General features: G+C 41.9%; 1 long non-coding RNA gene across 2 annotated transcripts; it reads right to left on the bottom strand.

The window, feature by feature from the left end:
* Positions 1-5,123: 5,123 nt before the first annotated feature.
* On the bottom strand, positions 5,124-27,347 carry LOC308337089. 2 transcript variants are annotated; one of them, XR_013966292.1, is made up of 6 exons: positions 27,090-27,347; positions 21,234-21,277; positions 11,154-11,291; positions 9,262-9,471; positions 6,718-6,835; positions 5,124-6,632 (listed from the first exon to the last, which is right to left on the bottom strand). It is a non-coding gene; the product is annotated as an uncharacterized lncRNA (long non-coding RNA). The 2 variants fall into 2 exon arrangements; XR_013966293.1 differs by lacking the exon at positions 21,234-21,277.
* Positions 27,348-27,360: the final 13 nt, after the last annotated feature.

Genomic DNA, 27,360 nt, shown 5'->3' with positions numbered 1-27,360 from the left:
TCTCTCTCTGCCTGCCCCTCTGCCTACTTGTGATCTCTCTGTGTCAAATAAATAAATAATCTTAAAAAAAATAGATCCCCCTCAATGAGTAGGTTAGTCATCTGATCAGAGCTCTGTTGGACATGTTGGAACAATTTCTTTTACTTGTCCCTTTCAAAGTAGGATTTGTACCTGAGGAAATCCAATCAATACTCCTCAGTCCTTACGTACATGGTTAGTTTGGTTTTTAGTTTTCCTCCATTTTCTGTTATATTTCAGTAACCATGCTGGTGGCACACTGAGCAAAAGGAAAAGAAACCTTTCCCACCTCACCACCATCGCCCTTGTTTATTACCATGTGCCGTTCTTCTAATTTCAACACGAAAACCACAGTGGAAATGGCAACACTAAAGACTGATAGCCACAAGATGGCAGAGTTTACCATTTCATTTTTTTCTTGCTTACATCATTTATTCACTCATTCATTCAAGAATTATACTTTGAGTATCTACTATGTGTAGAGTGCTTTCTAGGGATCAAAAGGATCATAAAAGAGGTGAACGATGTGATATGGTTCCTGCCCTTCAGAAGCTTGGGGTAAGGGCAGTCTGCAAAGAAGAAAAAACACACCTAAGAACATTTAAAAGAAAATACACATTACTGTGTGATTAGAGGCCAAGTAAGTGACACACACTGCCGTATGACTACCGTGAGCCGGAAAGTCTGCCTTGAGGGGAGAAGAACAGAGCTGGCGCCTGAAGGATCAATAGGCAGGTTAGAAAGAAAAACTTAATCCCAAGCAAAAGGACAAGTGTGGATCATGCGACTGAAGTAAAAATGAGCAAAACATGTGCCCAGGTCAGTGATGAGACTAACCCTGTTATAACAAACGGATATTGGGTAAACAAGATTGAAATAAATTAGATAAATTAGATCTCCATTGATTTTGCTAGAATGATGCCCACCATAAAAGATAAAGGTATCTATTGAGACTGCCAATAACTATGGCCTTCAGGCCGGCAATTTGGTCTAGCTTCAGTTTCATTGTTTGTAAAACGCACAGGTTGGACAAGATGACTTCTTACAGTCTTTCCAAATCTTATAAAAGAAAAACACTGGGAGGCAAGCAGGCAGGCAGACAGGGAGGGAGGGAGTGGGAAGGTATGAAGGAAGAAGAAGGGAGGGCAGGGGAGGAAAAAGAAAATGGATTATAAGTTCTTTAGCAATTGCTGTATGGTTTTGACATTTCAGCTGCAAACATGAACAGGGACAGTCTTACATAGTGGTTGGGGCTTGGGCTCTCCTGTTGGGTAGACTTGAGTACAAGTCTTGAACCAGCCACTTACTGTTTACCAGTAGGCAAGTTAGCTTAGACTCTATAAGCTTCAGTCATTCACTCAACAAACACATATGTAACACCTTCCTCCACGTTAAGCCCTATGCTAGTCATTGGCAATAGGGAGATAAACAAGACAGGCAAGAGCTCTTCTCCGGAGCTTACAGTTTTGTAGGAGGGACTGTCCAAAAATAATCACACAAAAAACTAGATGCAAGTGCAATCAGTGCCAAAGTACAGAGTGTTAGGAGAGTAGATAACCTAAAGGCCTAATCCAGTCTGACAGATCAGGAAAGATGAGCCAGGCAAAGAAAAGGAAAAAAGCATTTCAGGCCAAGTGAACAGTATATGAAAAGGCTTTAAAACTAGGAGGAGTGGCGCGCCTGGGTGGCTCAGTGGGTTAAGCGTCTGCCTTCAGCTCAGGTCATGATCCCAGGGTCCTGGGATCGAGCCCTGCATCGGGCTCTCTGCTCAGTGGGGAGCCTGTTCCCCCCCCACCCCGCCTCCCTCTCTGCCTACTTGTGATCTCTGTCGAATAAATAAATAAATCTTAAAAAAAAAAAAAAACTAGGAGACGCTTGGCAGAGCAAATAACTAAATGGCAACTGTAGCTAGAGCACAGAGAACTAGGGGGATAATGCCAGAGACCAGGATATGTAAGTCAATAGAGCCTGATGAAGAGAATGTCCCGACGGGCCTAGGAAGCCTGTGGTCTTTACACTAAAGCCATGAGAAGTCTGTTTCCTTCTTCATAAAAGAAGGGATAGCAACACCTCACTCATAGGGTAGCTGATTAGATGAAAGGGCATCACTGCCCTCCCTCATCCCACACCTCCTTATTGAATCTATCACCAAGTCCTATCAGCACCACCTCCAAGAAATCCGTCATCTCCCAAGCACGTTTCCATCTCCACTGTCATGACCCTGGTCTAAGTCGTCACCTCTAGCCTGGACTATTGTGAACTAGTCCTGACCTATACCTTTGCTCCCCTCCCATCCATTATTCCTGCAGCAACTCCAGTAATCTTACTAAAATTTAAATTGGCTTGCAGTAGGCCTTTGCTTAAAACCTTCCAGGTACTTCTCAGTGCTCTTAGCATAGAGACCAAATCCTTAAGACATATGCTCATGCAGTTCCCCTCCCTGAGATGCGCATTTTAGCTCAACTCCCACCAGCTCCTCACCTACTTCATTCCAACTCACCCTTACACCTTTACTTCTCTTCATCAGGGAAGCCTTTCCTGATCCCAAGCCACCACCTATTTCACATTCTTTTCTTATTTGCCCACTGGGAACGATGTTATTTCTCTTCTGATCTCTTATCTCTGTAATTACACACTCATCAGAGCGATTGTTTAATGTCTGTTTCTGCCACTAAACTATAAGCATGAGAAAGTAAGAAACACGTACTTTTTGCTTAATTTTGGATCCCCAGACTCTTGCCCAATCTTTGACATATAGGAAGCACTCAATGAATATTTGTTCATTGAATGAGGGAGGTGTTAGCTACTGCTACAAATAATAAAATACTAACAATAATTGTTATTTAGGGGCACCTGGGTGGCTCAGTTGTTAGGCGTCTGCCTTTGGCTCAGGTCCTGATCCCAGGGTCCTGGGATGGAGTCCCACATCAGGTTCTCTGCTTGGCGGGAAGCCTGCTTCTCCCTCTCCCACTCCCCCTTGCTTGTGTTCCCTCTCTCGCTCTCTGTCAAATAAATAAATAAAAATCTTTAAAAGCAAAACAAAACAGATTGTTATTTATTATTATTTTATTGTTATAAATGTGCCATTTCATTGTTAGCCATAGGAACCAGCAAAATATTAGCACAGACCATGTTGCTGGTCAGTAAATACCCTACCACCTTTTATCAGAGCCCCTATTTCTATATTTAGCTCAATTATTATGTTCTAACTATAGCTACAACCCAGCATGGTTATAAGACTCTGAAGTCTGACTTGGCCTAAACCCTCATTCTGCTACTATCTTTGCGACTTCGAACAAGTTGGCCTTTCTGGGATAGCGTTTGTTTTCAGACTCATGAGGCTTTCATGAGATCATGCATGGAAAGTGCTTAGTACAGAGTCTGGTATATAACACGCCTCAATAACATACTGTTACCTCAAACAGATTGTTGATTAATCTGAACAAGTACCTATTAAAATGTACAGCAAGGGGCACCTGGGTGGCTCAGTGGATTAAGCCTCTGCCTTCAGCTCAGGTCATGATCTCAGGGTCCTGGGATCGAGTCCCGCATCGGGCTCTCTGCTCAGCGGGGAGCCTGCTTCCCCCTCTCTCTCTGCCTGCCTCTCTGCCTACTTGTGATCTCTCTGCGTCAAATAAATAAATAAAATCTTAAAAAATAAATAAAAAAGAAAATGTACAGCAAAAACAGAATACCAAAGGACCTGTGACAGCATGCTATCTCCGCCTGCTGGGGGAAAATCTCCCTCAGGATATTTGAACCTGATGGAATCTTCCTGTAATCTTGAGAAATAAAGGGAACTTTGAAAGAGGCAAGGAAGGCTACAGAAGGTAAAGTTGGCGGCCTCTGAGAATTCAAATGTACTATTTACCTTATGTGCTGATAAGTCATCTGGAATGCAAAAAACAATGGGTTAGGCCCCAAAGGGTTGGCTTCCTAAGTAGTAGCAAAAGCCTGAGGATACTGATCTAACATTCATACTTGACCTTATCTGTTCTTTGTACCATCATGTCCCTGATTTGCCAAAACTGATTACCTCAAGGAAACAACTGTCTATGTCCTTCGTTTGGGGAACTTAGCTAATAACCAATTTTCCTCCACTCAAATGTCATCTAATGTGCTTAGTAAGCCATTGCTGCTCCTTTGGATAGATACCTTGAAAAAAGGGATCTTGGGGTAGGAAAAGTCTTCATGGTGAAAGGACTGAATCTCAAATGGTAGAATCTAAGAAAATAAGACGTGCGATGCAGGAAATGGACTCAGGAAGAGCACATGGCCCTGTGTGCTTCATATCAGGCAGCGGTTAGGAGCAGCTGTCTGGAATTAGATGGATGAGATTTCAAATCCAATTTCAAATCCTAGATCTGCAACATACAAGCCGGGTGATCCAGGTAAGTTAATTAAGTCTATGTCCTCAACTGTAAAATGGGGATAATAAGGATCTATCTTAGCAGGTTGTTAGAAAGATTAAATGAGATGACACAAAGTCATCCAAGAAGAGTCTGGAAGAATTTGAGTGCTCACATATTTTTATTATTTAATCACATCTGGTAATTAAATCGAAGTAGCCATGGCCTGTTCTTTTCTAAAACCATAATGGGCTCCTCCTAGAGAGCACTGGGGCCTATGTGGTTACCCACCCTACTTGTATTTCAGGCACGGGATGGATGGAGCAGCAAATGAGGGGAAGCGGAAACGCAGACCTCTGGCCACTGGTCCCACTTGATGAGTAATACTGCATGGAGGACGGAAAAGGGGAAACTTAGATGAAACTCGTACCTCTCCCCCCCACAATAAAAAATAAAAGGACAACTCAGTATAATTATGCCCAGATTTCTGCTGGGAGAAGTTTGCAAACTAATTTTTACATAAAGGCCACCAGGCCAATTAACATCCTGAGTGCTTAAAGGAGTGGGGTAGTGGGAAGAGGGTAACTGGCGAGAGTTTTGCTCTCTCCCAACCCCCACAATAACTACACTTAATGCTCCAGACAACACCTCCCTTCCCAGCGAACCTCAATTTTTCAGACCCCATCAGTCTGTTCCCAGAAACCTCAGGTGGTTTCAGCTTCTGTTGACCTTAAAAAACGAAAGAGCCGTTATTTTACCAGCAAAATGAGTTTATTCAGGAAGAGCAGAGGAATTTTAATTCAGAACAAGCAAACTGTGGCAATCCAAAGGCAAACCCAGACAACAGAGGAGAGGGGCTTGCTTTCCCAGGGGAAAAGAGGAAGCTGGGAGGGACTGTTTCATTGAGTTCTCACTGACTGGGCTGTTGCTGGGCAAGGAGAAATTCATCCTTCCTCAGGCTGGGATACCAAAAGCAAGCTGCTTCCTGCTGGGAACTGTGGGATAATGCTTCTTCCAGCAAGAGGTAATGCATGAGAGCTCCCCTTTCAGGGCTTCCTGACTCCACTTTAAATTAAGTTTCCTTTATTTTCACATCTCCCCCTTTTGATCAAGGTCTTTTTCAAAAACACTGCTAATCAAAAGTCAGGGTTGTGTTGTGGTGGGTTTTTTTTTTCATACTTAGTGTTTTCATCCCCTTGGTGTCAGAAAGGATCTTTCCTGGTGGTCATGTCCCACATGAGAGGGAAAGTGCGTAGAATGGAAACCGGTGAAGTCACATCTGAGTAACAGGGAAAGGTAGGAGGGAGAACTGTCAGGCATTTCCCATCTGAGATAAATGTTGAAGATCATCTCGAAGTGCTGAGCTAGCATCAGCCTACTGGGTACGTTATTTCTACAAAGGTTTGAGAGGCAATAGGTATAAGGCTTAAAACTGATTATAAAGGTGTGCCTGGGTGGCTTCGTCAGTTGAGAGTCTGACTCTTGATCTCAGGGTTCTAAGTTTGAACCCCACACTGGGTATAGAGATTACTTTAAAATAAAATCTTTTAAAAAGCGATTATACAGAATAAGATGAGCAGAACTTCTGCAAGGCTAAAGGGGTCTTTTCCAAAAGCCTTGCAGGGGCGCCTACATGGCTCAGTTGGTTGAGCATCAGACTCTTGGTTTTGGATCAGGTCATGGGATTGAGCAGTTATGGGATCGAGCCCCAAGTCGGGCTCCATACTCAGTGTGGAATCTGCTTCAGATTCTTTTTCCTTCCCCCTTTGCCCCTCCCTGCTCACTCACTTTTGCGCTCTCTCACTCAAATAAATAAACAAAAATCTTCTTTAAAAAAGCCTTGCGAAGAGGAGTTAGCTCATTTGTATTTCCCTTGGAGGCAGGGGAACAAATAATAAATAGGGAAGAACAAATCAAAGTTTCTGGTGTCAGATCCAACAGCCAGAAAGGCTCCCTTTTTGCAATAGATTAGAAAGAAAGGGAGGAAATAAGGGAAGAATCAACAGTGAGAAAAAGGTATACAGGTCTGGTCCAGTCATCTTGGGAAAGTTGTCTCCTTCAGCTGTCGTCTGCTTCAATTCCTGGAAATCTTTATTTCCAGGTACTCAGGGGATGTGCAGATCTAGTCAGGGTTTGGCGCTTTCTTTAGATGTGACACACAGGAGGATGCTTGGCTGGCTCAGTCAGAGGAGTGTGCAACTCTTGATCTCGGGGTTGTGAGTTCGAGCCCCACGTTGGGTGGAGAGATTAGTTTAAAAATTAAATCTTTAAAAAAAAAAAAAAAGATGTGACACATGGATCCAAGAGTCATTCCTTGGAGTTTCGCAGTACAAGGGCTGGTTAACAGTACCTGAAAGGGGCCTTTCCAACAGGGTTGAAGAGAGTCTTTCTGTAGCTGTCTTTTCCAAAAGACGAAATCTCTGGACTGCAAGGTATGGCGCTTTAGATCTTTGTCTCCCAGGAACGCACTGTGGAAAGATTGTTCTACTAAAGCGTGGTTATTCGCAACAGAAGCAATTGGGCCTGTGCAATATTTAAGTATATCTCCTTTTACCATTTGTGGATCGAAAGAAGCAGAAGCCAAGTACATTGGCCATCCTGTGATTATCTCAAAAGGTAAGAGTTTATAGGTTCCAAAGAGGTAGATCTAAAATGTAGGAAAACTAATGGCACTGCTTTTGGCCGGATTATTTGAAGAGCCTCTACAAATTTTGCTTAACAATACCATTAGTGTGTTTGACTTGCCCTGAGGATTAAGGGTAGTAAGCACAGGAGAAATGTTGTAACAATGCCCAAACAACACAAACCTGTCGAAGCAAGTTCTCTGGTCACTGTGAAGTTTGAGGGGAATTCCCCAGGTACGGATGATTTTTTTCTACTAGGATTTTAGCCACAAAAAAATAGTAGTCTGGTGAGAAAACATACAAACCATTACCAAGACAACTTTATATGCCTGAGATGGAGGAAGCTGAATAAAATCCATCTGCCATTGGCAACTTACAGTGTCCAGAAGCAGTGCACACAGGTTTTCCCAAATTAGATTTAAAGGCAGGTAGGGCAAGCAGAGTAGGCACTGTGTGATCTTGTTAACATTTACCCACCAGTATTGGCTCAAAGGTCTTCATTTTATCAGCAGACCAATGATTGGATACATATACAGTAGTCAGTACTAGGAATTTTAGAGTCTGTGGCAGCACTGGATTATTATTTGGCCCAACCCAGAGTTTTCTTTTTTTTTAATTGAACCAGCAGTCATTAGGCTTTCAATATTGTTTTTTCCTTTTCTGGGGCTGATGGTTGGGCATCTCCAGTCAATTTTTCTAGATTATCATTTGGGGAGGGGAACATCCCTTTGACCATAACAGAGGTTTGGCTGTTCGTTCCTTCGAGAGCAGCATCCTTTGCAGAAATATCAACTAGGTGGTTTCCTCTGGCCTCCAAGGAATCCAGCTTAGAATGTGCAGGGACCTTAATACCGGCCAAAGCATCTGCCAAGTGTATGGCATCTAGTAACTTCTGAACATAAATGCCATTTTTAATTTTGTCCCCACTAGAAGTGAGGAAGCCTCACTGTTTCCTTAGCATTCCAAAGTCATGAGCTACTTCAGAGGCCTACCTACTGTCAGTATAGATATTTGCAGTTTTGCCCTTGGCTAAAATGCAGTCCGAGCAAGAACAGCCTGTTGGGCCAGGATAGCTGAGGGCAAAGGCGCTGCCTTAATGACTTAAAAAAAAAAAACTGTAATAGCATACCCAACACAATATTTACCATTTTCACCTTTTAAATAAGAACTATTGGTAAACCACCAACAGTCTGCTTTATGCAAAGGAGCTTTCTGTAAGCCATCACAGGGAGTCTGACAGTCATGAAGAGTATTGTTTCCAGAGAAGGAAGAATGGTGGCAAGGTTAAGATTAGTACAGCAAGAGAGTTTGGAATCCAATTTTCCACAGCAGCCAGCTAGCCTAAGAAAATCTTACAACTGGCTTCATTTTGGGAAGTTCAGGATGCCATGAAGCCTATTTGGATCTATGTGTAGCCTTTGTTCTGAGCTCAGGTGCTGCAAATATCAAACTAGAGTCTGAGCAAACTGCAGTTTCTCCATGGAAACCTTGTGTTCCTTTAAGGCTAACAGCCTAAACAGGTGGATGCTGTCCCTGCAACACCTGAGAAGGGGATCAGAGAAGCAAGTGCCTGAGTATTGTAGTAAGGCAGAACTTCTAGTTAACATTATATCTTCTAAATCCACTTTTAAGGTTTGGGAGAAGTAGGAAGGACTTTCAGCAAAACTCTGGGGCATTACTGCCCAGGTACACTGCTCTTCTTCCCCCAAAGGCAAAGAGATAATTGCCTGACCTTATCCACAAGAGAAATGAATCACAGTGAAAAATCTGACAGAACAAATACAAGATGTTGAAGGGTCATATGATTCACCGAGCTGGTAATTTTGGTCGTTGCTATCAAATTCTAGAATTATCTCCCCCTTTCAGGAGAAAACAATTCCAATGTATTTTTCAAAGAAATCTCAGCCCAAAAATTGAATAGGCGCAGAGGAACTAAGAAGAAAAGAATGAGTATCTCTTAAAGGAAACAAGCAGGAATGGGTTTAAAGATAGGAATGGGTTGAGGTTTATGAGAGACTCCCACTACTTGAACCATTTCAGTACTTCAAGCAGGAGCTGTTTAATAACAGTAGGACTGCGCACTGAGAGCCTAGGTCTGGTGTCGACAAGGACACAAAGAGATTCATCCCCAGTCTGGAGAGTTTCTTCTCCAAGCTGGTAAAGAGGAAGAATTGGGAAAAGCCCCTGTAATTCCTCAGAGTCCTGTAGCTGGGAGTTCGGAGGGCACTGGAAAGGCTGGTTGGAGGGCCGAAGGCACTTAGAACACTTACCTTTGGAACAATCTTTCTTCCAGTGTCCAATAATGGCAGAGACCAGGAGGGGGTTGCTTTTGTTTAAGGCGCTTCCATTTGTTAGAGTTGAAAATTGAAGATTTTAGTGGTCTTCCTTGTAGCTGAATTCTCTGGGGTGTGGGTGGGCCACTTTGCTAAAATAACTGAATCTGAAGCAGACAGTTTCCCATTCCATCCTAGTCCTTTTAACTACAAGGGAAAAATCCAGATTCAGCGCTTTAATGAACACAGAATTGAAGGGTACCTGAGTGGATTTAACATCCATAGGGAGGCCACAACTTTCTTGAAAAACAGTTTGGAGGTGACTGTAATAGTCCTGCAAAGGTTCATGGGGTTTCTGGGTACAAGCTTCAATCTTATTCCAATCAACAGGTTTTTGGAAAGCCCTAGGGACTGCCCAGTGAAGCTGTTTAGCAATTGCCCAGCCTGATCATATAAAAAGGCATGCGGTTGGTCTCTCATTTAAAGTTCTAAAGAGGGGCGCCTAGGTGGCTCAGTGGGTTAAAGCCTCTGCCTTTGGCTCGGGTCGTGGTCCCGGGATCCTGGGATCAAGTCCCGCGTCGGGCTCTCTGCTCCGCGGGGAGCCTGCTTCCTCCTCTCGCTCTGCCTGCCTCTCTGCCTAGTTGTGATCTCTGTCTGTCAAATAGATAAATAAAATTTAAAAAAATAATAAAGTTCTAAAGATGGGACCCCTGGGTGGCTCAGTCGCCTTTGGCTTAAGTGTCTTAAGCACCTTCCTTCAGCTCAGGTCATGATCCCAGGGTCCTGGGATCTAGTCCCACATGGAGCTCCTTGCTCACCTGGGAACCTGCTTCTTCTTCTGTCTGCCACCCTCTCCCGTGCACCTCCCCCGACCCTGCTTGTGTGTTTGGGGCTCGCTCGCTCTCTGACAAATAAATGAAGTCTTTGAAAAATAAAGTTCTAAAGATTTTTCAGGATCATCCCAGTTAGCTGTTTTCATCCAGTGCTGGGCCTGGCCTTCAACAAGCATGTGAGCTAGCCGATACAAATGTGAGGAAGCCGGTTGGTAGTTCTGAATGACTACATTAAATTCCTTGGCAAATCTATGAGGATCTTCAATAAGTCCCGGGAAATCTTTCACTATTGCTCATAGTTCAGCCTTAGTCCAGGGAACATGGGAAATTAGGAGCTTAGCATCAGGATCCTCTAAGAGTGTAATTTTAAAGGGGCCGGTTTTAATGGGTTCAGAGAAGGGAGAGGGGAGAGGTTCCGAGAAAAAGGAACTTCACTGAGAGAACCAGAACGAGGAAGCAGAGGGTATAAAGGATGTAGAGACAGAGACAAAGAGGACAGGGGAGGAAGAAAGAGGCCTGAAAAGGTTTTTTTGTCTTCTTTCAATTGTTTGTTCACCTTGGTTAATTTAAAATGGTATTTTTTTTTAAAGAGATGATTTTAGAGTCTTGGATACTCTTGGAAGCTTCAAGACATTAATTGAAATAGGTATCCCATTCAGTTCATTTTATTTTAGAACTTCTAATTTGGTTCTAAGAAAATCAAGTTTGGGAAGATCCAAAGTTCCCCATAACAGCCATTGGAGTCCTAAGTAATTTTTTGTTAAGTTGGTCCAATTAGTTAAAAATGCACATGAGGAGGGACCATAGTTTTAAACATAAAACTGGCTGGGGTCCCAGAAGGACGACCCTCCTGAGAGAATTGAGCAGATTGAGAACTCATTACGGAGAGAACTTAGCAGATTGAGAACCCATTACTCAAAACCAGAGGTTCAGGAAACAGAAGAGTACTCACGAGGAAGGACAACAGTTTCATTAAAAAAAAAATTTTAAACAGATCCAAATAAAGTCGGAGAGCTCAACCAGAAGGAGGGAGCTCAGATCCGAGAGTAGACTTACCGAACTAAAGGCAAGATGTCTCACAGAAGCAGAAAGCACAAGGCACTAACGTAGGTACTTTACATGGTTCTGGGGGTCGTTACTTCCTCAGGGGTTCCCCTCCTTTGGGTCCCATCTGGGTCACCATGTAATGCTGACCTTAAAAAGCAAAAGAGCCAGTTATTCTACCAGCAAAATGACTTCATAAGGGAATAGAGAGGAACTGAAACTCAGGACAGGAAAACTACGGTGAACCACTGGCAAATCCAGAAAACAGAGGAGAGGGGCTTGCTTTTAGGAGGGGAAAGGAAGAAGCTGGGAGGAGCTGTTTTGCTGAGTTCTCACTGGCTGGATTGTTGCTGAGCCATGAGAAATTCTTCCTCCTGCTACAGCGTTATAAGGTAAGCGGCTTCCTCTTGAGGAATGCAAAATATGCTTCTTACAAGCAAGTAGTAATTCATGAGAGCTCCCCCTTCAGGGCTTCCCGACCCAATTTTTAAATTGTTTTTGAAGATTTACTCTTTATTTATTTGAGAGCGAGCGAGAGAGATCAAGCACATATGGCTCGTAGGGGTATGTAGGGGCAGAGGGGGAGGGAGAGAATCTCAAGGAGACTCCCCACTGAGCACAGAGCCCAGTGCAAGGCTCAATCTCACAACCCTGAGATCAGGACCTGAGCCGAAATTACGAGTGGGATGCTTAGCCCACCGAGCCACCCAGGCACCTCCTGACTCCATTTTAAATGAGGTTTCCTTTATTTTCACACTTCCCACTTTACAGCCTCTGGACTTTTCCCAAGTCCTTCCTCCCAATCAAAATGTACCTGTTTATTCCCTCAAGGCCATACTCTTTACTAGATGTCAGTGATATAATTCAGGGTTAAGGCATAGTAATATTTTGATGATTTTGTTTCCCACATGCCCCACATAAGAGTTTCAAGGGATGTATTATGAAGACTATTAAATCAGCAAAATGTTTAGGGACCTAGTGTGAACCTGGCATTGGCCTAGATCCTATAGCACTGTTTCAAAGAACAGAAAAATTGCCACTGGGGCACGTGGGTGGCTCAGTCAGTTAAATGTCTGACTCTTGATTTTGGCTCAGGTGGTGATCTCAGGGTCGTGAGATTGAGCCCCACGTGAGACTCCGTGCTCCATGCTGTCTACTTCTCTCCCTCTCTCTCTCCCTCTGCCCCACCCCCTGCTCACACATTTGAACACTCATTCTAATAAATAAAATCTTCTAAAAATACTTTATAAAAAAAGAAAAACTGCCACACTGGATCTATCCAGCCTACTACCCAGTTGCTAACATTATCAACAAAGGACATGCTCTGGAAAAAACAGAGATGGGGTACCCAGGTGGCTCAGTCAGTTAAATGTCTGCCTTTGGCTCAGGTCATGATCCCAAGGTCCTAGGTTTGAGACCCATGTCAGGCTCCATGTTCATTGGGAGAGTCTGTTCTCCCTCCACTCTCTCTCTGCTTATGTGCGCTCGCTCGCGCTCTCTCTCTCTCTCTGAAATAAATAAATAAATAAATAAATAAATAAATAAATAAGATCTTTTTTTTAAAAAAAGAAAGAAAAAACAGAGATGGAACATTCATACAACCTTTCTGGCAGGCTTTTTAGACAAACATAGAAAAGGCTTTAAAAATTTACATACTCTTTGACCTATAATTTTTCTCCTAAGAATTTATGCTAAGGAAGTAATAAGAAATACTTACAAAGATGCAAGTGCAATGATGCGTATTGCAACATTATTTATAATACTGAAACAATCTAAATATCCAAAATAGAGGGCAAGGTAAATAATTCATTCTGTATCCGTATGATAGAATGTTGTGTACATTAAATTCCTATTAACACAAGACTCTTTGACAAGAAAAATCTATTGCTGATTGTGAAAAATTTTTTTAAAGATTTCATTTATTTATTTAACAGACGGAGGTCACAAGTAGGCAGAGAGGCAGGCAGAGAGAGAGTGGGGGGAAGCAGGCTCCCCGCCGAGCAGAGAGCCCAATGCGGGGCTCGATCCCAGGACCCTGGGACCATGACCCAAGCTGAAGGCAGAGGCTCAACCCACCGAGCCACCCAGGCGCCCCTGATTGTGAAAATTTTTGTTTTAATTTTATGCATAGAAAAAGACTGAAAAGATTTACCTTAAATGTTGAAAATAATGTTTGTATCAAAATGATAGGAATATGAATGACCTTTTTTAAGCTAAATGTTATAAATTTCCACAAGAAACATTCTTTTTTAATTGGGAAAAAACAATGCAATTGTCTATTTTTTAAATGGAATATTCCCTGAGAAGGACTATTTGTCTTCCTTAAAACATCAAAGAGTAACAATATTCCCAGCTTCTCCTAATGTAGCCATTTATAGTTTTTCATTTGTAAATGTGTTTAACAGTTTTAATCCTTTTCACTTCTGGTAACTTGTGCTATTATTTTTTTTTAAATAATTATACATTCAACAAAGATTACAAGGAATGTAGAGAGAAGTCCCATGCACGTTTCCTCAGTAGCCCCAATGTTAGCATCTTATACAACTATAGCGCAATATCAAAACCAAGAAATTGACATTGGTACAATCCTCAGTGCTTATTCAGATTTCACCAGTTATACATGTACTCATTTGTGTCTGGGTGTTGTGTGTGGGTGAGTGTTTAGCTCTATATAATTCTATCAGATGTATAGCCTTGCATAACAACCACCACAATCAAGATCTAGAACATTTTCATCACAACAAGGATCCCTCATGTTGTACTTTAAAGATTTTATTTATTTGAGAGGGAGAGAGAGAGAGAGGGCATGAGTGGAGGAGGAGCAGATGGAGAGGGACAAGCAAACTCAGCGCTGAGCGTGGAGTCCAACGTAGGGCTCGATCCCATGACCCCGAGATATGACCTGAGCCAAAATCAAGAGTCAGATGCAAAATTTTTAAAAACCAGTATTTTTCCTTATATTAACTGGTACAACTCCTTGCTACCCTTTCTATATTTTTTGCCTGCATCTTTTGATCACCTCTTCATCTGATACCACTTCTGTAGTACAATGTCTATAGAGAGAACAGGGAAATAATTTAGTATTTCCCAAGAGTACAGAAAAGTTTTTTTTGGTTTCCCAACCCATCACTGATTAATGTCACATATATATTCTGGGTTGTTGTCAAATTTGGGAAAACCTCTATCAAATTTGGGAAAACCTCTATATCATTTCTTGTCTATATAAGCTGTAAGATTTTAGGCTATGTCAAGTTTTTTATATAATGACTAATCTGATAAGCTTTAGACTTATTGGTTTAAAAGTGTTCCCTCAAGTCATTTTTATACTGGTACAGCCACCCATAACTTAACTATATGCAGAAGTGATAGGAAACCACATAAATATATCCTGCTAACCCCAAATAAATGTATCTGAAATGCAATTTCTCTTTGGTTGGATCCCCAAAAGAATAGTTCCAGTAAAGGGGCACCTGGGTGGCTCAGTTAAGCACCTGCCTTTGGCTCAGGTCATGTTCTCCATATCCTGGGATGCAGCCCTACATTGGGCTCCCTGCTTGGCAGGGAGTCTGCTTCTCTCTCTCTCTCCCTCTGCCCCTCCTCCCTGTTCATTATCTTTCTCATAAATAAATAAATAAAAATCTTAAAAAAAAAAAGAATAGCTTCAGTAAAAACAGAACTCTCCACAGAAAGCAAACAAAGGCAGAAAATATAAAAGGAGCAAAAGTGTTTTCTGGGTTGGATGAAGATAGACAACACTTGTTTTTAATATATCTTGTGTCTTCACAAGTAGATTTAAAGTTAATAAAAGTATTCCCCTCTCATATACATTTAAAGTAGTCTAATGTTGTGAATTCCCTTGACAGAATTGGGAAAACCATGTCCCAAAAGAATAAAGCCTCAGAGGAAACCTGCTGGAGTTAATCTGTGGCAGGAAAGCTTTCCCCACCACTGAATTCTAAACCTGTTCTGTGGCAAAGACTTCTGAAAGGAGGACAGCAAAGACAGAAATCCTAAGGAAAAGATGGGATGGATTTAGCCATACTAAACGTAAAAACATCCACGAGGTTAAAACAAAACCAAACATAAAAAAAAAAAAAACCCTAGGGGAAAAAAGTACTTGTTATTCATATTACAAAGGAGAGCACCAATACAGAAATCAATTAAAAATTTTAAAGCATGAGGAATCCAACAGAAAAACTGGCAAAGAACATGAACAGGCCATTCACAAAGAAAGAAATACAGAAAGGCAAAAATTGAAACAACTGCCAAGGAGTTAGGGAAACCAATCCCTCTCACCCTGCTGTTGGGAATATAAATTAGTTCACCTTTATGTAAGGCTACTTGACAATATAAAAATGACACTAACACTTAAAAGAAGCTTGCTCTTTGCTAAATACTCTGTGAAGTGCTTTGCACTGATTAAGTTATTCAATTCTCACTCAGCTTTATTGATATTCAATGTGCATCATTTGTAATAATGAAAACTCAAGACTCCTCAGACCCCCAACAATAGGGTTTGGTTAAATGGATCATGGAACCTCTCTCTATAGGACAGGACTGAAATGATCTGTATTTACCATATGAAAAGCTCTCTAAAATATAGTTTGGTTTTTTTAAAAGATTTTATTTATTTATTTGACAGAGATCAAAAGTAGGCAGAGAGGCAGGCAGAGAGAGAGGAAGGGAAGGAGGCTCCCTGCTGAGCAGAGAGCCCAATGCGGGGCTCGATTCCAGGACCCTGGGATCATGACCCGAGCCGAAGGCAGAGGCTTTAACCCACTGAGCCACCCACGCACCCTAGTTTTTTTTTAAAGACTACAGAAGAGAATGTATGATATACCATTTCCATTGTATAAAAACTGCATGAATAAATACCTATCTACATATGGATATGTATGTAGAAAAATCTTGGGGAGGAGCAGCTGGGTGGCTCAGACAGTTAAGCATCTACCTTTGGCTCAGGTTGTGATCCCAGGGTCCTGGAATCAAGACCCACAGTGGGCTCCCTGCTCAGCGGGAAGCCTGCTTCTCCCTCTCCCTCTGCTGCTCCCCATGCCTGTGTTCTCTCTCAAATAAATAAAATCTTAAAAAAAAATCTTGGGGATATATAGCAAAATGATGACAACGGTTATTTCCAGGTGGTGGGATTTTAGATGATCTTGATTTTCTGCCTTACAGTTTTCCATGAATGCCTTCTGAAGTTCTGCTATCACTATTCCTGGGCAGCAGGGGTAAGGTGGGCTTGAGGGACACACGACCTGTGGAGTCACACACAGCTCTATCCTTACAGAAGCCCATGTTTTGTTTAATATTCCACTGTCACGATTTTGAAATTCTGAATAATTCATGAATAAGGGGCCTCACATTTTCAGTTTGCACTGGCTCCTGCAGATTCTGTAGTGGGTCCTGTCAGGAGTATACCTTGCCTCTTCAGCTGTCATCCTGAAATGTGTGATCCTGCAACTGTCACCACTCTGAGAACTTGCTGTTTTCATTTTCCTTCCCTCACGCAGAAAGGAAAACCTCTTGACAAGAAGGCTTTGGACTCATTTTTTCCACCGTCAGCTGATTGATCAACCCTCTCCCTGGACAAGGAAAGCCTCTGAGGACAGACTATTTTTCTTCCCTATTAGATTTTAGCTTTACACTCTCTCCCACCCCCAACAGGATGGATCATGGGTGTCCCTTACAATATCTGCCTATACCTTCCAAAATGCCGATCCTGGCAAGGGAAAAACCTGTTCTTCGGAGTAACACAATCACAGCAACTACTCTAGCGTCAAACACATATGCGTACATTGCCTATGTATATTGTCTTTAGGTCATTCAGTAATGAGCCCACGACTGCGGCCATGAGATTTCCTTACAGTTTATTCCCATGAACTAAGTTTTTCATTGTCACAGTTTCATCTCCACTTGGAGATTTCATGGTGCATGCCTCCCTTTAGATCTTTTGTAAATATTTATCTTTTGAAAAACTAGCTACCCCCCCATCCCTAAGAAATCATGCTTTTGAAATGTCAAAATAATATCCTTAACCTCCTTTATCTTTACCTTTGTTTCCTATTTCTAAGGCAGCATCTACTCAGAAGAGGGTCACAGTCCTCTAGTGACTCAATTCCCTTTAAAACAGTGGTTGTGACATCTCATCAAAAGTTTCATGAGGTCAATTTATATTACATCCACAAAATATTTTATCTGCATGCTACTTAATCCTTCAAATAAATCCAGTTAACTAGATAAGCATTATAGAAATCACATCTCCTCTAAGAAATTCTTTTGGTCCAAATATCTCCTACTAGCTTTTCTGACAGGAAAGTCAAAATTCTCAGTTCTTGAGTCACCTCTGTTGTGCCACACTTACCACATAAACAAAAAAAAATCTAATTTTGGGTATTTCCAAATACACACAAAAGTATAGGGCACAATGCAATTAAGTTCCAGGTATCCATTACTCACCTTCAGCAATTACATTCTGCCAATCTCAATCATCACTTTTTAATTTTGTTTCTTGATTTAGAGGAAATTTTGAGCATTGGGTTCTCACTAGGAATACAGCCAAATTCATAGTCTCACTTGAAATAAAGCTGTCACCTCAGTAGCAGTTATCTAGTTAGAATCTAAACGCATTCCCCATTCCCAGATTCCCCATCTCTAACCAACCTGCTCCCCGACTTCCCCTCTTCCCACCCCTAAGCTGCAACTGGCATTTGTCCCAGCTAACTGATCTAATGATCTAAGCCTTTCTCCTTTCAACTATGGGAACACAGGACAGGAACACTTAGAGAACACATTTGTTCAGCATTCTGCAGAAGAGGCAAAATTGCCTTCTGACCCATGCATCCCAGGGAAATTCCATTTCACTTCTTTACCTTCTGGAGAGGTGAACAAATAACAGCATTAGAACAAAAAAAATTTTTTGTAGAGCTTTTGTTCAGAGATCTGTTTAGGGGCGCCTGGGTTGGTTGAGCTTTCCACTCTTGGTTTCGACTCAGGGCATGATGTCATGGGTCCTGAGAAGGACCCCCATTGGGCTCTGTGCTCAGCGGGGAGTCTGCTTGAAGAGTCTCTCCCTCTGCCCCTCCCCCAACTTGTGCACACAGGGATGTGGGTGCTCTCTAATAAATACATTTTTTTTAAAAGATCTGTTTAAAAGTATGTTATGTCTATGCACAAGAAAGTGGGTATTAAGCAAAGAAGGCAAGAAGAGCAAGGTTCAGAGGGAATAAGATGGAGAATTAAGTCATGGGTCTCGCAAAAGGAAGCAATACTTCTGGGCTGCCTCTGACACTTGATCTCCTTTAATCTTCCCAACAATTTCAGGTACAACTGAATTCCCATTTTACATATGAGGAAACTGAGGAAACTCAAACCTCAGAAATCCTGTGGCTCCAGGCACCCAGTCTGTGAATGCTGGAGGAGAAATTCAATCGTATGTGACTTCGAAGCCGTGCTCTTTCTACCTAAGCAGTGGGCTTGGGAGCACTGGGCAGTGGCACAGGACATTTGTTACGGTCCCCAGGACAATCTCTTTTGAGGGCTCAGCCTGCAAACAAATGCCACTTTGTAATGAGACTTTCTCTCTTTCTCACCAGATGGTCCCCTAAATTAGTTGAAGCCTGTGGGCCTTAAATATAAAATAGGCGGATGCATGTTGATTATAATACTGCAGCTTGGTTTTCATCGCAAGTGTTAGGCTTAAAATGTAAGAATGTGATTGACTTATAGCATTTTCTTTTTAAAGGATGAAAGTTCCTTGCGCTTGATCAGCCCAGCCCCTGGAAGCCTGGCTGCTGCTCTCCATAACACAGAGAACGACACCCAGGCGGGCGCCCGAAAGCAAGGGTTCCATAGCCATCTGCCTAGGACAGGCCTGAGCCACACACGTCTTGGACCCAATCCACACTGCTGATGTTGCCCCTCTGAGGCCCACTGGAGGCAGTTCGTGCTCTTCCTCCCTTGGCCAGACTAGGCAAGTTGTGTTTCCTCAAGAAGCCCCCGGCTTGCTGCAATATTATCCACCCAGCTCCTTCTTTGCCATCAGCATTTACCTGACCTTGCCTGGATCCAGAAGCTGATCCATCTGGACTGGACATCCGCCCTTTTCTTTCCCACTGAGCTGGAGGGGAAAGAGGCAGCTTTAAAACCTGCTTCTCTTTTACTCACACTTAGTATGCCTGTTTTGTCTGGATGTAAAGGCCCACTCACCTACAGCTAGGAAAAATCCTGCTCTTCTATCTAACTTTGGAACTGAGAAATCAGTCTTTATTCAGACACGCTTCTCTACAAAGCACGGCAGCTGGGGTGGAGTGGTGGCAGCAGAGAGGCTGTGGGATCCAGGAAGGGAGAGGAGCAGTCGCCTCAGGGAAGGGAGACGTTATCACAGGGTTCAGCAGGCAGCAGTAAGGAAGATGGTTCACAATTCAGGAAGAAGGGAGAAGGGGCTAAGTACCAAGCACTATGCTAGATGCTTTACATATACCAAGGAACGTGGGACCAGAAATGAGGAGAAATTTTTGAATGCTAGGACACGGACTCAGGCAAGAAGTAATGAAGGACTTAGCAGAATGATAGCAGTTTGAATGGAAAAGAAAGTAGAAATAGGATTCACTGTGAGAGGAGTTTCAGCATAACTTACCAATTGACTGGGTGCAGAGGTCAGGGAGGAGGAAACCAAGAGAGCTTTGGGTTTTCATAATAAGTGACTGGGAAGACAGGGGACATTAATAGGAAAATGACTGTCAGGAGATGGACGTAGGCGAGGTTGATCAATTTGGTTTTAGACCTATCTAATCTTTAAAAAAATTTTTAAAGGTTTTATTTGAGAGAGAGAGAGAATGAGAGAGAGTGGGAGGAGGGGCAAAGGGGAAGGGAGCCGGAGAGGGAAAGAATCTCAAACAGACTCTGAGATAAGTGTGGCTCTCGACAGGGGACTCGATCCCACAATCCTGAGATCATGAGATGAGCTGAAACCAAGAGTCCAACACTCAACTGACTAAGCCACCCAGGTGCCCCTTGAAATTTCTTTTTTAAAGATTTTATTCATTTGACAGACAGAGATCACAAGTAGGCAGAGAGGCAGGCGGGGGGGGGGGGAAGCAGGCTCCCCGCTGAGCAGAGAGGCTGATCCCACGATCCAGAGATCATGACCTGAGCTGAAGGCAGAGGCTTTAACCCACTGAGCCACCCAGGTGCCCCTGACATTTTTATAATACAGATTTTCAAACACAGAGAAAAATTAAGGAAATGGGATATTGAAGTCCCACGTACCCATTACCTAGCTCGACGATTATCAATTTATGGCCAATCTTGTTTCATCAATACCCTTACCTATTCCTCCTTTCCCCAACTAGATTATTTTGAAATAAATCTCAGATACATGATACCATCCATAAACACTTCAGTATGTATTTCTAAAAGATATTCTTAACATAGCCACATAGAATTATCTTACCTAAAAGAAATTAATCATCACATACTTAATGTCATCCAAATTTCCTCAATGGTCTCCTTGTTTATTTATAATTGATTGGCTAAAATCAGAATCCAGATAAACAAGACCCACTGGATGTAAGATTCTGTCTAAAACTGCCATGTAAACATATCAAGCAGGCAACTAAAATTTCAGGTCCAAAACTCAATGAAGAGGTAGAGGCCAGGAATACAGATTTAGAAATCATCTTCCCAGAGGGATGATGAAGCTATTTGAATAAATGAAGCTGAGTAGATACCATAGAAGGATACCATAGCAATAAGAATGGCTCAAGGATAAAACCTTGGGGAACAACTACATTCAGGAAGAAAAGAAAGAGCCCCCTGGGATGCGGATGGGAGTAGTTTGAGAAAGAAGTGAAAAGCTGAAAAAGAAAACAAATTAGTGATGTCACCGGAGCCAAGAAATGAAAGCACTGCACAGAGGGAGAACCACGTAATTGTGTTCACTTAATGTTTTCCATCAAAAGAGTCTTGGGGCTGGGGCACCTGGGTGGCTCAGATGGTTAAGCACCTGCCTTCAGCTCAGGTCATGATCCCAGGGTCCTGGGATCTGTCCCCACGTAGGGCTCCCTGCTGAGTGCAGAGCCTGCTTCTCACCTTCCCTCTGCCGTTCCTTCCACTTGTCCTCTCTGGCTCTCTCTCTGTCAAATAAATAAATAAAATATTTTTTTAAAAAAGAGTCTTGGGCTAAATCTCAGTCCCTGCTCTACTGTGTGACTTTCTAGCTGTGCTATACCTTAAGCAAATCATATCTGTAAACCTAACATTCTTCAAATGTAAAAAACAGGTAAGACCAGTCCTTCCCATTAAAAGGCTGTGTAAGGATCAAATGAGAAAGGAATCCATGTGAAGAAGGCCTTTTTTACTGCAAAGTATTGGACAAATATGAGAGGCTATTCACTCAATACATCTTTACTGTTTTTATTAATGTGAAAATATACCTTAACTGTTGAAGGGAAGGTTAAGTTTCTAATATTAAAAAATGCTGAATTTCAAAGGCCATAATTCTTCCAGAGTCTCATACTAGCTAGCTCTTATGAGCATCTACTGTCTACTGGGCACTGTTCTAAATCCTCCAAATAGGGACAGGGGCACCTGGGTGGCTCCATCAGTTAAGAGTCTGCCTTCAGCTAGGGTCATGATCTCAGGTCCTGGGATCTAGCCCCACATCCGGCTCTCTACCCAGCAGGAAGTCTGCTTCTCCCTCTACCTCTGCCCCCTCCCCCCCACCCCTGCTCATGTTCACTCTCTTTCTCAAATAAAATCTTTTAAAAAATAAAATATATCCTCCACATACCTTAACTCATTTGAGGCCCTCCAAATCGTATGAGATAGGTACTATTATGAGTCTTGTTTTACAGATGAGGAAGCTGAAGCTGAGAGGAGTGAACTAACTTGCCCCAGGTCACACAGCTAGGAAACTGGTGAGCCAAAGCTCAAGCCAAGTCTTTCCTATGCCCAAAACTGACATCTTACTCACTACATCAAAGTTCCTCTTAAAAATATGTCTTGAAAGGGGTGCCTGGGTGGCTCTGTAAGTTAAGCATCTGCTCTGAGCTCAGGTCATGATCCCAGGGTCCTAGGATCGAGTCCCGCATCAGGCTCCTTGCTCAACAGAGTCTGCTTCTCCCTCTGCCCGTTACTCCCCCTGCTTGTGAGCTCTCTCTGACAAATAAATAAATAAATAATTTTTAAAAAGAAATTAGTCCTTTAAAAAATATGTATGCATTGAGGGGCACCTGGATGGCTCAGTCCTTGGAACATGCAACTCTTGATCTCAGGGTCCTGAGTTCAAGCCCCACAATGGACTTAGAGTTTAAAAAATTTAAAATTAAAAAACAGTGGAAAAATATGCTTTGGAAAATTAGAAGATCACCATATTATAACCCTAGTGAATTACAGATCTAGGCATCAAGCATCAATGCAGCTATTATCACAGAAACAATCAGACATTATATGGCTCCTGAAGTAAGCACACATTCACCATTTATGAAGTTAATTTTGCCCCCTATCACACCCCAAATGGAACTTGAATCAAACAAAGCTTTCATTTTTTTTAAAGCTTTTATTTTTTTTTTTATTTTTTTTTAAGATTTTATTCATTTATTTGACAGAGAGAGAGATCGCAAGTAGGTAGAGAGGCAGGCAGAGGGAGAGGGAGAAGCAGGCTCTCCGCTGAGAAGGGACCCGGATGTGGGGCTCGATCCCAGGATCCTGAGATCATGACATGAGCCAAAGGCAGAGGCTTAACCCACTGAGCCACCCAGGCGCCCCCAAACAAAGCTTTTAGATTAGGGTTACAGTTGCCAGATAAAATTTAGGACACCAAATTAAAGTTGCATTTCAGATAAACAACAAATAATTTTCTTAGTATAAGCATGTTCTATGCAATATTTAGTATGTCCCATGCATTATACTTGGGGCATACTTTTACTAAAAAGTATTCATTGTTCATCTGAAATTCAATTTTAACTGAGTACCCTGTGTTTCTATTTGCTAAATATGGCAATCCTACTTTATTGTTTTTTAAAGATTTTATTCCCCTATTTGAGAGAGAGAGAGAGAGAGCACAAGCAGGGGGGAGAGGCAGAGGAAGAGGGAGAAGCAGACTCCCCGCTGAGCAAGGAGCCTGATTCAGGGCTTGATCCCAGGGTCCTGACCCCAGCCAAAGGCAGACGCTCAACTGACTGAGCCACCCAAGTGCCCTGGCAATCCTACCCATTTATAAGAAACACAAAGGACTAAGAAACATACTAATTTGAATACTCACTAGATGTCTGATTACATTAAGAAATCATTAATTTTTCAGTTGTCTAGTTATATTGTGGGATTTTTTAAAAGAAGTTATCTTTTACAGATACACATTGAAATGTCTGTGGATGAAATCATATGATGTCCTGAAGGTCCTTCACAGTAATTTGGAAGGGAGGGAAGTGGATGAGATATAGATGTAAAAAGACTGGCTCTGAACTCATGATGTTGAAGCTTCCTCAAAAGTACATGTGATTTCACTACACTCTTCTATTTCTGTGTGTGTTTAAAATTTCCCATAATAAAAAAGTTTTTAAATGAAGCAATACCTAGCACAGTGACTGACATACTGTAAATACTTAATATGTATCTGTTGGCAGGCAAATTTTCTTTTTTTTTTTTTTAAGAAAGCTCTCAGATGGCCATCAAATGGAAAAACATTCTGGAAATGAGATTACAAGCATGAATATGCCTGAAAACACAAATGAGATTCATTTAGGGACCAAACTATACTCAAATGGAAACAATAATGAATTTGCCCAGACAAGGGAATTTGTTTATTGAAGATGAACAGTTGTGAAAGTCTGGGAAGAAGAGGTATGTATTACAGGAACTTAATTTGGGTGAACACATAAGACATTTTTAACCCTCCAAAAAAAAGATGTTATGTGGAAAACAATCCACCTTGGGTTTTCTTCAATATAAACTATTCCAGTGAACTGTGTAGAAAGTCATATTAATTTCCCAAAGGCCTTTGGACAGATTTTGAAAATTTGAGTGCTCACATGCAAATAAATTGCCAGTTACTAGAAATTAATGACTTCTCATGCTAAATAATGCATGCACTTGACAGGATGTCTTTATCAAAAATGCAGTATTGTCCATTTTAAATGCAGTCTTGCTTTAAGTGCTGGGTACATGAGAACAACCAAATTCGAAAGCAATCTCCTGCACAAGGTGTAGGCTAATGTGTTTAGTGAAGTGTTTAGTGTAGGTACTTGAAATAAGCTGTTTGTCTAATGCTTAATATCCCTCTATATGGATACACTATAATTAATTCAACCATTTCTCTTATTGATGGATGTTTCCCACCTCTGCTACTAGAGACAACAATGCATTTACCCTTCTACATTTAGCCTTACATTCTGGTGCTTTAATTTCTGTAAGAGAGATTATAAGAAGTAGGTTGGCTGGGCCAAGAGTATAAAAATTCTTAATTTTAATAGATACTAATTGCATGTATTTCTAAATTAGGGCTACAAATGTGGAATGGTGTTCTAAAAATGCAATCACTGAGGGCACCTGGGTGGCACGGTTGGTTAAGCGTCTGATTCTTGGTTTCTGCTCAGGTCATGATCTCAGGGTCCTGAGATCAAGCCCTGTGTTGTGCTTCATACTCAAGTGTCTGCTTGAAATTCTCTTCTCCCTCTGCCCCTCCCTGCCACAAGCTGGCTCGTGTTCTCGATTTCTTTCTCAAATAAATAAATCTTTATTTAAAATAAATCGGTAATTGCATTTTAAATTATTTAACTACAAGCCAATCACCTTACTAACTTCACTACAAATGCTAAGTAAATTTCAGCTCTGCTTTAAGTGGAGAACTGGGTTCTCTGACAACTTCCCATTAACAGTGCCTTTGGTGTTAGAAATTCCATGCTTTATTCTATTTCAGAGCACACTGCATCAGTACTTCCAGTCTGGTATATCTTCCTGCATCAGGAAGTGGCACTTTATTTTATTCTTTTTATTTTATTTTTAAGATTTTGTCTATTTTTTTGACAGAGAGAGACACAGCAAGAGAGGTAACACAAGCAGGAGTCGGAGAAGAACAGGCTTCCCACTGAGCAGGGAGGCTGATGTGGGACTCAGTGCGGGACTCAGTGCGGGGCTCAATCCCAGGACCCTAAGATCATGACCTGAGCCAAAGGTAGATGCTTAAGGACTGAGCTACCCAGGTGCCCCAGGAAGTGGCATTTTAAATTGTAACCTTGTCTGAATTCTGTGTGCCATTTCAATCTGTCCCTTCTTGGTCCTTTTTTTGCAAGGAGAGACTGGTTCTCTGCACTCTTTAAAAAGGTATTTTTTTAGGGACACCTGAATGGCTCAGTGGTTAAGCAATCTGCCTTCGGCTCGGTTCATGATCCCAGGGTCCTGGGATCGAGCCCTCCCACACCCCGCAGTCGAGCACCACGTCGAGCCCCACATCCTGCTCCCTGCTCAAGGGAGAGCCTGCTTCTCCCTCTCCCTCTGCTCCTCCCCCAGCTTGTGTTCTGCTTCTCTGTCAAATAAATAAATAAAATATTTTTAAAAATAAAATAATAAAATAAAAAGGTATTTTTTAAAAAGATTTATTTATTTTAGACAGAGTGCAGTGAGGAGGGGCGGAAGGAGAGAACCTCCAGCAGACTCCCCAACTGAGCACAGAGCCCAAGGAGAAACTCAATCTCACCGACCCTGAAACCATGCCCTGAGAGGAAACCAAGAATCTGATGCTCAACCAACTGAGCCACCCAGGCACCCCACAAAAGGTATTTTCATTAGTAACTTCCCCTCTTCTATTTTTTGTCCCTCTAATCTTGAAGATCCCTTTAATGGCTTCTTCTTCCAATTCAAAAGTAACAACTGCTTGTTAGAACCAGTGAAACAATTCAATATGAGGATGTATAAAGACAAAGCTCATCACCTCTACCTCCTAATATAATCAATATTAACAGCCTGCTGAGTCTTGCACAACTTTCCCTGCTCATACAAACAGATCACATATACAAAATTTTGTTTACACGGAAGTATAATCATACTATACACATTGTTCTGCAACTTGTTTCACTCAACTATGTATGTACATATACACACACATATATTTGTATATGTGACAATATCTAGTACTTAACAAAATATAGTGGAGATACTCCAGTCTTAGGTTCTTTTCCAGTTCTAAAATTTGCTTTTGTGTTCCTTCAGAGAGCATACTACCACTATAATTATTTGTAATGAATTTCTCAATGTCTTTCTTCTCTGCTGGACTGAGAACTCTATGAAGGCAAGGGGCCAATTTTGTTCGCCCCTCTATCTCCAGAATTTAGGGTAGTGCTGCCACGAGAGTAATTGCCTAAAATCTATTTGTTCACTGTTTCAGTGCTTCCTGAAACCTCAGTCTACTTAAACTGGGTCATTGTCAATACTCAAACATTTATCTTTAAGAACCCAGGCCCAAAGAAAGCCACCACTGAGTATTATTTGGATGGAACCTAGTGACGGTACATTTTAAATACTTGGGGAAATTTGTGTTTTTTAGCAAAAAAAATATCGAATTTTAAAAGATCATGTGTTTAACAGAGAGTTCTGCACTTCTAATTAGGAAACCTGGATTCTAGTCCCACTTCCAACATAAATTACCCTGTGGCCTTTAAGAAGTTCCTTTCCTTTCTGGTCCTGGGGTCCTCATCTGTAGCTCTAACATTCATTAATTCCACAAATATGTACTGTCTACTGCGCGCTGGCACTAGGCTAGGTGCTAGTGATACAGGGATGAATACTAATAACAGCCAACATTTAATGAATACTTACTCTGTGCTTGGTCTTTTACTAATGGGAGTCCTATGCACTCTCATTTATCTCCTACAAACACTACCGTGATAGTTTCTGTACTTTACAAAGGAGGGAACTGAGGCATAGCGAGGTGAAGTAACTTTCCCAGCATACCAAAGGACGCGGTGAAGACAGGATTGGATTCCAGACAGTAGGGCTTCAGATGCCATTCCAATAACCACAGAATTCGAGAAATATTTCAGTGGCCTGCATTTTGGTTCCAGCCCAGAAATACTGGGTGGCGCACCCTTCTCATCGATATGAGGGTGCAACGATGCAGAAGCACATTACAGAAACCACTGAGAAACCTGAAACACGCGCTGCAAGAATCAACGCTCTACCTCGCTCTCGCGGTTTCCACGCCGAGAAGGTGAAGAGGTGGGCG

The sequence above is a fragment of the Martes martes genome, assembly GCF_963455335.1.
Source record: "Martes martes genome assembly, chromosome: X".
Classification (NCBI taxonomy): domain Eukaryota; kingdom Metazoa; phylum Chordata; class Mammalia; order Carnivora; family Mustelidae; genus Martes; species Martes martes.
This window is presented reverse-complemented; position numbering and strand designations above follow the sequence as displayed.